This window comes from Pezoporus flaviventris, unplaced genomic scaffold, assembly GCF_033815535.1.
Source record: "Pezoporus flaviventris isolate CSIRO_AGI_PZ_B2104156 unplaced genomic scaffold, CSIRO_AGI_Pfla_v1 ptg000029l, whole genome shotgun sequence".
Lineage (NCBI taxonomy): Eukaryota > Metazoa > Chordata > Aves > Psittaciformes > Psittacidae > Pezoporus > Pezoporus flaviventris.
In genome coordinates, this window is record NW_026892577.1 from 17,319,305 (window position 1) to 17,330,446 (window position 11,142).

The following is an 11,142-nucleotide window of genomic DNA, read 5'->3' on the forward strand; positions in this document are numbered from 1 at the left end:
ATGTTGTCCTTTATCCAATTCAGACATTGGTCAAAGAGATTTTGGGCAGGAGGCTTTGTTTGTGTACCTCTGCTGTATGTTAGCAGCCTTGGGTGGTGGAGTCCTCTCTACCTAATAAAAGCACGTGTTATCTTATGGTAATATTAACTCTACAGCAATCAGTGAAACGTCGGCTAAATCTGAACAAATTTCTAACATATAGTAAAATGGGGAAGACCTGAATAGAGATTAGGGATGTTGGTGTAGTGTGGGGGAGAGACAACTGTCTGAACCTGGGCTACCACAACTGGCATTGTCCTCTCACAGTCTTGGGGGACAGGGTGAATGTGGAAGTAGTAGGAAAGACAGGAGTCTTCTGTAACCATGGGTGTTCGCCCTTCTCTGCTGAGCCTGCTGGCATCATGCTCTGAATGCACACTTGCTTCTGTTCCACTGACCTTAGTGGTCTGTTAGACTGATCCTGTAGTCTTTCTGTTGTGCACATGGCTCTTGGGTAACATGTTTGGCTAGCACCACAAAGCCCAGAAGTGTCTCAGGTTGTGCTGAGAAACAGAAGAAACATGAGAACTGTCATTTGAAAACCAGATTGGACTCCAAGATTTTTCTCTTTCACTCTTGTTTGGTTTTATTACCTTAGGTCCTTGAATACCTTTCTTCTCTTGTTCCCCCCCCATTTCTCTATTCCTTGAGAAGTGGGATTTTTTTTTCTGAGGATAAATAATCCTTATAGATTATGGCTGTTGAAGAGCCATGATCCCTTGGAAAGAGAAGAGACTCGGTGTTTAGACTGATGCACTATTTTACCCCTTGGTGACCAGGCTCAGTGCAGTGATTACCCAGGAAATTTGGAGTGATAAAACAGATTCAGGGTGAAGCCAGCAGGCCAGGGTTGAGGAGGTATGAGACATAGCTGCACTGCAGAGGCAATCCAACAGGTGCAGATGAGGGGGGAGACCCTCAGCATCAAAGCAGCTCTTGAGGGATACAGGGACAGGCCTGGGCCAAGACTGCTGCTGCTTTCTTTGCAGTAGCTCTTATCAATGAATTAGCCAACCTTGAACACAGTCAACTGCTCTTTAAAATCCTAGGATGGGGATGGTGCACTCGTGGTCATGACAGTTTCTTGGCAGGCCCTTAGGCTGATACATGTGCAACCCATGCTGTAACCCCAGCTCTGGAAGCAGAGCAGCAACTGCCGCAGGGGATACTGCCTTTGTATGTGTGTTTTTTTCAAAGTGCTTTTCCCTAAGACTCCCCTCTGTGTGTGAGGAGCTCCTTGCACTCTGGTTTGCGGTCTTCTTCTATTCCTGTTTTGGAGATGGCACCTTTGTCACCATTGTCCTGGGAAGTCCTGAAGTCACCATGAGTGCTTTTCTGCATTGATGCTGCCTAGAAGAGAAGGGAAAAAGATGCTGTTACTGTGACAAACACATGCAAAGTAAGTTCTAATTACTGCCTCACAAAGTCAAATATTTGTTGCAAGCAGAGAACTAATTGCAGGGGGAGGGAGCGGAAGTGGAGGCTCTTGGAGTGTAAGTGGAACAGATGCCCGTACGCCTTGGGGAAACGCAGCTTTCCTCTACAAATCAGAGCTTTAAATTACAAGGCTTTTACCAACGAGAACAGTTGTGGGAAGTCGTCTGCTCTCATTTGCGTAATGGCTTCTGTCACTGGTGATTAGACACAGGATGAAGGAAAAGAAATTTGACAATTAGGAATGAGCGATCATTAATCAGAATCTTTGTTAGAAGCAGGGAAGCGGGGGGGGGGGGGGGGGGTGTTGTATATCCCACAAACAATGGAGGCAGCCACTAGAGCCGCAGTGAGGTCCCTGAGATGCATAAGTCTGAGTGCTACTGTTGCTCTACAGAGCCCCCACTGCCTAGGTATGGAGCAGCAGCAAGGGTCTTGGTTGGGTTGGAAAGCTTGTGGAGGAAGGCAGCTAGGCAAAATCTATCCCATGCTGTCCAGTGATCACATCTATCTGACCCATCAACACCTTATCAGTGCCTGGCCACAAACTGCCAGCAAAAAGCAGAGAAACAACTTAAGTTGGTGTGGTCTCCTTTTCTCACACCTTGCATGCAGCCCTGCAGTTTCTGGTGCAGAGGAGAGCAGTTGTGGGCCTTGACTGGCATGCAGAAAGATTAGGATGAGCAACGTGAAACCAGTTCCAGGCTCTTTCCCTGATGTCATTTCCTACGAGAGCAAGGAGGCACCTGATGGGCTGCACAACAGGTAAAGAAAAGAAGGTAGTTGTGACTTTTCTGCGTCTGTCATTTGCTCTCTTAGCTCCTCATCCAGCCATGTACAATCCAGTATATGCATTTATTTGTTTTTTGTGAGTTTTGATCAAATTATTGGTGCACAGGGAATTTGTTACCTGTTCTTCCTACAACTGTCATTCAAAGTCTCGACAGATTAAACATTTTGGTATTGCTTACATGAAGAGGCACTGCCTCTGATTAGATCAGCAGCTATAGCTTGGGAGGGAGGATGGCAGACTATTTGTGGGACATGTAATGCTGGCTGGTTCATCTCAAAACTTAAGCTTACTGGATTCATTGATATCAGTGCCAATTCCTGTCTTTGTAAGGCTGGGTCATTCACTTGAGGCAGAGGTCTCCATCTGGGTGATTATTCTTTCTGTGACTGGAAATCAAAGCGGGTACCTCCAAAGGGGAGAGCTGAAGCCATGTTGTCTTGTTCCCAGATGGCTCTGACCTCAGACAAATGATAGCAGCTTGGATTTTCAGCCTCTTCCCATGGCTAGCGTAGTTCACCACAGGAAATCAAAATGAAAGAGAAAACAGTGGATCTCAGGACAGGATCTAACAGTGCTTTTCATCCAGTGTTCATCATGAGAGAAGTTAGGAGGATCACTGATCACATTGCTCAGGGTGGGGAGATGTGTCAGGTAGTGACTTTTTTCCCTCTTAAACATGTGAGGAGAGGGATGCTCTTTCACAGCAACATTTTAAACACATTTACATTTGGAGGAGCGTAGCTTATGCATTTTGTGAAACTCAACTTGTGGTATTGTGGAGTTGCTGTCAGAATTCACCTCACAGTAAACACTGAGAAAGCCCAGACTTGGACACAGCAGGGTGTTGTTGTCGCTGTAGGGAATGTCACTATGCTGGATGGCAGGAGCCACAGGTGTGACTCCCATCTCCAGTTTTCAGTTGTGCTTCTTTTCTTGAATAGTCAGGATTCACCACTGGACGCCTTGACAGGGAGGATCTTTGGATGTGACTTGAAACCGCGTGGGAAGCCAGGAAGGAGGGAGAGTGTATGTAGGTTATCTGTGTTATGAGATCTGCTGCACGCTTTGCGCTCCCTGAGCTGCTTAAGGACTGCTGGCCTCATGCAGTGAGCTGTGTGAGGGCTCTGGCTGAGCTGAAAGCAGCTAAAGGGGTAAGGTCAAACCATTTGCTTCTATATAAGGGCAGTCCCCATGCCCATGAAGAGGGCACATTGGGTTATAATAGCAGCCAAGGGGGCATTTTCTGTGGGACAGCTTAGTACTGCAGGCGATGGACTGATTCTGCTCCAAGTTCCTCTGCCAGGACCTCTGCCAGTCTCTCAGAAGCTTCTCCTATCCATCTGTGTTTCACTGGGGTAAAATGCTTCTGGCAGTAAAGAATTACTGGTGCTAGTGGGTATTTAGGTCACATGCCAGCCACTGGAGCTGGAAGGTAAGGGGCAGTAAGGCCTTGCTTGGCATTTGAGGTAATAAGGTTCTGGTCTGTCATCTCACATGAACTGCAAAGATTTGTAGAGCTGGGGAGTCACAGGGTCATGTTACATGTGCTGTCAGGTCTGACACGGCTCTGGCAGGGCAGACCTTAGTGCTCTCTGAAACCTGTATTTGGGGGTGGTGCAAACCTGGGGTGTGAGCAGCGGTGGGAATCTCCAAGTAGAGCTTGGGGCTATGAAGGACCCACTCATCTGCCACCAGTTCACTGGCCCCTGGCCTCTACCTCCTCCCCAGCACAGAGGCAATCCTGTGTCTCCTGCTTCTGCTGTTTGTTTATAGCTCTCCCCATCCCATCTGTCTTTCTCTTCTCCTTACTCCCCTTCCTTTTCCCTCCCTTTCCCTCCTCCCCCTCATTCCCTGTAAGCGATTAATCATTTTGACAGGCTCAGCGATGGCCTTTATTTCCTTGAGGCGGCCAAGAAATGTCTGTGAGCACCTTCTCTGACACCACTCGTGTTCTCTCACCAATCAGATCAGCCACTTCGCTTGGAGTGACACCACCAGAAATGTGGGGAGGGGAGCAGGGGGGAAACTCCAGCAGAGCCAGCTGGGAAATGGGCAGTGGGGCAGCATCCAGTTGGGGTGCCATGTGGGACCCCATTAGCTGTGATGAATATGTCATTTCACTATAGCTTGCATGTGTCATACTTTGCTCCTTCCCTCTCCCCAGGCTCTCCTTCAAATCTTGGTTTCAGTTCAAGGCAGTTGGGAAGAAATCAGGCTGCTCAGAAAAATATCAGCCTCCAACAGAGTGGCTGGAGGGAAAAGCTGTTGCAGGAGAAGGAAGAGCAGGCTAGGATCATCAGGGGAAAAAGAATGGGGATGATTTTTCAGATGGATGTGGAAGTCTTCTTGGGAAAATCCCCTTTGTCTTGTACAGGAAGGAAGTTGCCTTTGAGTCTCTGCCATGATTCAACATGGACTCATCATGTTGTCTTGAGGATGTCTTCCATTCACCTCCTTCAGGGAAGCTCTTGGGCCATGGTACATGCTATTGCAAATTCTTTGCCACCTAACTAGAATGACAATTGGGTAGATCAGGGTGCATGATGTTCCCAAAAGGACTTTTTTAACTACTCTAATCAGGCTTTACAGCATCCTCTGTCCCCTCAGCATGGAACCAAAGAATGCCTTACTTTTAGAGTTACTCTTTTTCACTGTATTGTGAAAGCAGACATCCTTCACAGTGGGAAGGAGAGGCCCAGGGATAACCATAGGGCCTCTGGGGTTGTCTAGAAACCCTTTGTGCAGACCAGTGGATTGTAACTGACATTTACAGGAGTGGAGGAGGTAGTGAAGGAAAAGAAGTTGTTGAAGATGCACTAGGATTCAGATGGAATGTGATATAAAGATCTTGCATAAGGTGATAAGGTATCCTAAGGCAGGAGACTGGATTTAGTGACCCAAGGGATCCTCTCTAGTCTTGTGTTGGTATTAAACAAGTAAATAACCCCTGAGTTGAGCCTGGAAGATAGTGAATAGACTCATCCTGGAAAAAGGCCCTAGAGACTTCCACAGCTCTTCAAGTAGGCCAAAAAGCAGGGCAGATGGAATGAGGTGTTTGTGCTTCGAATTCACCACCCCTTGAGATGGGACAAAGCAGCAACCCAAGGCCAAACCCCCTAGCTCAATGCAGCTATGGCTCTCGGAGTAGCAGCCAGGCAGGTGATAGCCCCTAATTGACTCTGAGAAGCTCACACCTTCTTATGAAACATCACTGCTCACTATTCATCACATGAGCTCAAGTTCTTGCCCTGCATGAAAGGCACAAGAGTTGGCTTTAGCAGCAGGCTTGGATGGGTTCAGTGAAGATGCTAGGGAAAAACCACCTCTCTCCTACACCTCCCATTTGTTTGTTTTCTCCTTGTGAAAAGGTTGCCCTTCAGGTGCAGACCTAAAGGCTGATGCAGCTCCTAAGTCAGAAGGGAAGGCAATGAATTCATCTGGAATAAACATCTTTGCCCCTTGTGTGCAACTGCATCAGACCTCTGGAAGGTAGGAAGACTTGAAGAAAAAATGAGCTAACAGGGACTTCCTAGCAGATGAAGAAAAAGCTAGTGTGTGCTCCTTCTGACAGAGGGAGCTGTCATGTCATGCTGCCCCATGTCTTGGGAGTGACCTCTGCCAAGGTCACTGCTGAGTTCCTCCAAACTAGCATTTCTTTCAAGGGAATATTGATTTTGTGCTGATGGTGCTAAGCAGTGTTGTTGAACAAGAGGCAGCAAGCGCTTAGCAAAACAGTGGTGGCTATTCTTGCTAGCTGGGCTCACTGATCTAGCTTGTTTTCTGCAGGCCTGTGCTCATGTGTTCAGGGTGAGGAGCATTGCCTTTGGGCTTCCAGGCTAGTGACCACTAATGGCTTCAATGCCTCTTCTCCAGTGTGGAGTAGTTATGGCTGCTTCCTTGTGTTTGGACAGGGATGGGACATTTCTTTAGCAGCAGCAAACTGTCTGTCTGTGGACATTTTACATCCAGTGATAGGTGGTAACATTGATGGGAACATGGCAGAAGTCTTAAAGAGTTTATCTCAGGCCTGGGAGTTTTTGAAGAGAACGTATAAGATCTTCAGAAATCAAGTCCAACCAGTACAGTTAGTGCTGAAAGCCTGTTTTAAATCATCAACAGTCCTAGCGAGATCTAGGTCTGTAAGGCCCCTACCTGCTGTGTGCACTCAGGGCTTTGTATCACGTACTGCTGCAGTGACAAAATTGGTGTCTTTCCCCTCCCAACCCATGAGCAGCAAGCAGAACACAATGCTGTCTGCCTTCCCTTCTTTCCTTATGAGATCAAACCATGGAAAGAGGAGCCTGGGAGCATGCAGCAGTGGGTTCTCACTGTTGCTTTCATTGTTAACTTAATTTTGCTTGCCCAGAGACGCTGTGGTGTTTCCAACCTTATAAATATTAACTTGACTGACCAAGGCCCTGAGCAATCTGATCTAATTGTACCTGCTTTAAGAGGGAAGTTGAATTAGATATCTCCTGAGGCCTCTTCCGACCCAGATTATTATACAATCCTATGCGTATGCCCAAGAGGACTCATCACCTGGTGTGCTGTATTTCACCTCTCCTCACAAAATCATAGACTCGCAGAACAGTTTGGGTTGGAAATGACCTTAAAGCTCATCTGGTTCCAACTCCCTGCCACAGGCAGGGACACCTTCCCCTAGACCGAGTTGCTCAAAGCCCCATCCAACCTGGCCTTGAATACTGCCGGAGATGGGGCAGCCACAGCTTCTCTGGGCAACCTGTGCTAGGGCTTCACCACCCTCACAGTAAAGAATTTCTTCCTAATGCCTAATCTAAATCTACCCTCTTTCACTTTAAAGCCATTCCCACTTGCCCTATCACTACATGCCCTTGTAAAAAGTCCCTCTCCAGATTTCTTGTAGTCCCCTTTTAGGTACTGAAAGGCTGTTCTAAGGTCTCCCTGGAGTCTTCTCCTCTCCAGGCTGAACAAGCCCAACTATCCTGTCTTCATAGGAGAGGTGCTTCAGCCCTCTCATTATCTTCATGGTCCTCCTCAGGATTTACCCCAACAGGTACACATCCCTCTTATGTTGGAATGATTATAGGGCCCAAATAACCCAGAATGTAAGGGAAGTATCACATTACTCTTCTATTCAAAAGTCTTTGGGGCAGGATGCTGTTGGCTACTTTCGCTGGTCTCCAGGGTTATGAAGAGCTTCCTCACTGAAATTGCACTGTGTCTGTCAGCAGTTGGTCAGTAAGGCAGGCTCAGGTACATGGTAATGGATTGAGAGCTCCCGATCATCACATGGCTGATGCTTGTCACTTCCCTGCAATGAGGGAAGTGACATTCCATGCAGTGAAGAGGGTGGGAAATTGAAGGACTGGGGCAGAGCTGTTTGACTGTATAACCAAAGCAGTGTTGCCACATCAGCATATGTTGTTGAGGCTTAGCTCACTACTGCAGAGGCCTTACCACTGCAGCTGGGCCAGTGTCCTCTTCTTGGTGCTGTGCTGAACCAGTGACATAGGTGAGCTTGCATGGGGATGTCAGTATTGCTGTGTAGATGCATCTCTTGCCCATCCTCTCCTGGAAGGCTGTAGCCTGGTTGCAAGAGCACCACTGTGGCCCTAAGCCAGATGTTCTCAGGCAAGGTGCTATGTGCTGTGATGAGGTGACTTGCCTAGTTGCAAACAGGAAGGTGTTGTGATCAGGAGCTGTGGTCCCCACTACAGACAAGATGGACTATGCCTGGTTAGCTGGAGGCTGAACAAGAACTTGCTCCTGCTTTCAGGGGTATAGGACCTAAATTCAGAACTGGTCTGTGCTGCCTGCTGCACTATTACTGTATTTCTGCAGCTTCAGGCACTAAGCATCCTTGTAGTGGCCTGGGTCATCCCCTGTGTGCGGGAAAATCTGATATATCCTTGGTTATTGGCAAGCACCTTCGTGTTGCACAGCTGTTCCAGACTTATGAGCAGTACCTAGTGCTTAATGGGGAAGCTGGAGCATGAAGCTAACTTTGCATGTTCCTTTAGGTGACAGAGGTGCTTGTGCCCTTGGGGATTTCAGAATTGGAGGTTGGGTTGGCTGGATTTAGGAATCTCTCATTCTGAAGTGCCCTGGCCAGTGGAGACATTTGTGTCTGGGCTCTGTCTGTCTGGGCTGCTCTGAATGTTATGGATGTGTTGCTGCTGTCTTTGTGGAGTGGATGAAAGTGTTTGTGGTAAAATGTAATCAAGTGGAAAATTGCAGTGCATATAAACACATATGGCACTCAATGACTGGGCATTAGGCACAGTGACTGCAGGCAAAAAAAAATTATCTGTAAACGTTTCGCAGCAAGTTTCAAAATCTTAAAGAACAATAAGATATTAGCAATTTAATGGAGTGATTCAGCGAGGCAGTGATCCTTGGGTTGGGAGAAAGAGGATGCATGCAGCTGCAGTGATGGGAGAGGCTGGGATTACTCAGCCAAGCTCAACAAGCCCTGTCTCCCAGCACCAGACAGCTGCCAAAAGTTTCCTTCACATGGCAAGGTGGCTGTGCTTGGAGAGCAGAGAGCCAGGAGGTGGCCCGTGAACCTTACCAGTGCTACCTTCCAGCCTCCTGCAGGAGCCTGCTGTTTTCAGCAGCATTTGGAAGAGGTTGCGTGTAGGCAATGAGGCAGAACTGATGGGCTAGGTGGATCAGGCCTGGCTTAGGTTGGGAGCTGTGGAGGCACTGCCTGTTAATGGCTGGCCTGGCCTCCCAAAAAGGGAGAGCTGGGTCCTGTTCACCTCCTGTGCCTCCAGGCATCTGTTTATGCTGCCTGGGATAAAACCTTCCAAGCTACTGCAGAGCCTGCAGCAGTTCAAATGCTTCCTGGGGCAACTGTTTTGCAACCTTCCAAGGAGCTCTGTCATCTGTTGGAGCTGCACTTGGATCTTTCACATCTTACACCATGGGGCTTCACTGCCTGAGCTAGCTGTCTGTCTCCAAACCTTTTGCTTCGATCCCACTCTAACAGGACAAAAGCATGTCAGGCCAGTGTATGAAAATCACTGTTGCTGACAGAAGTACCAGGAAGGTGTTTTTCTCCTCTTGCTGTATGCTAACCTTCTTCTGACATGGAGAAGGTTACCTGTCAGTTGGAGAATAAATGTACCTTGCCAGTGTCACCTGGCTGTATATTTCCCAAGGGACACAGGAAAACAGCTTTAATACTAGGAGGAATATAGCTCTGGTGGCTCAACTGACTGACCTGAGGTCCTGGATTTGATGGCCAAACTTGCTCAGCAATTGATGAGGGAATAGCTTTTGAAGGGGGAATGAAGAGGGCACCAAAAGGGAAACCGCAAGGGTATTGGTAGCTTGGTCCAGCAAAGCCTGAATGACTCGAATCCTGCCTGGGGATGAATCTTCCCAAACTAACAAATGAAATAAAAAATAACCAGAATCAGTGTTTCTGGGCTGGAAGCAACTGCTTTCCAAGAATGTAAGGAACAGAGTGAGGCTCTAAGATGATGTGAATAGAGCAGTAGGTTCTCTTCATCAATCTGCATAGGACCTTTCATTTGATGCTAGCTCATACACAGCCATGAGAAGATGCCTTTTCTTGGATCTGATCCCGGAAACTGAGACCCAAGTGCCTGGATCATTAGCAAAGCATAACATCAGTGAAATCACAGGCAGGCCTGCATTGGGTCTTTGGCTTCACCAGGCAAACTGCCTAAATCTGGAATTCAGTAAGGCCACATACCTACAACCCTTGTGTATTCGACTCTGGATAGAACTGGTGAGAATAATGGTGGGAGAAGCTTTTAATGAATTGCTATTAAAGAATGTTAATTATAAGATTTTATCGATTGAAAAAAAATCCTTCTTTCACTCTTATCTCCTTAAATGTGGTATATTAGAAAGAAATACTATATTCCTTGCCTTGTGTCACCCGCTGGTACTCCATGGTGTTTACATCTATAAGCATTTTTGCTTTTGCTGGCACTTAAATACCATAGGGAAGTCATTGTCCTACCAGCAAATCAAGCTGATGAGGCATGCCCACCTCTACTGAGTATAGTCTGCTGTTGTTATAACCTTCAGATGAAGCCAGTTCTCCAAGGGCTGCCCAGAAAATCCACAAAATGTTCTCCGGTGGTCAAATTCAAATGTGAAGCTCTTCTCAAGACTTGCCACTGTTACGGGGCTCTGCATTTGCTTGAACTAGCTCCCTGCCTATTCCACTCTGCTTTGCTACCTATGGACTGTAGTTTTTGACAGCTTCATCTTTTCTCTGGGTATTCCCATGCTGCTGCAGCACTAAACACACGGGGTTTGAGCCTCCCTTCTCCATGTGGAAAAAAAGGGATTAATAATCCCTGCCCTTTTGCCTGCTTGATCTCATCGGTCTGTATACAAATCTGGAGGCGGAGGTCTCCTAGGCCACGTATGTATGATGGCCAGAGTAACAGAGTCTTTACCTAGTTACCTCAGCTCTCTGCTGAGAGCACCAGCTCTTACCTTCTGCCAGCTCAGAGAGAGGATCATGTCTGCTGGCATTTGGGTGGAAATGTAATGCCCAGTTTCTACAGGGAAGTGCAGGACTGTCAAACAGTAAGGCTTTCCATTTCTGGGTACATTGACATGATCAGTCCCAGCTAATATCTGCCTCTCCTCTGTCCATCATTTAAGTCTTCTTGTGAGCCTTACATGCATGGTGCTGCATGAAAATTCATCCTCAGGACCTATGTATTGCTCAAGGCTCTCTACTGTGATCTATGTTTGTTTCAAGTTCCCTGTATTTCAAATATGTCAGAGGTAACTTCATCCATCCCGCCCTAGAGCTAGAGTCAGATCACTGGTAAGCAGGAAGATTCCAGGTGAAGGGAGCAGAGCTGTGGTCCAGGGTTCAGGTGCTCAAGTGCAGATGGAAA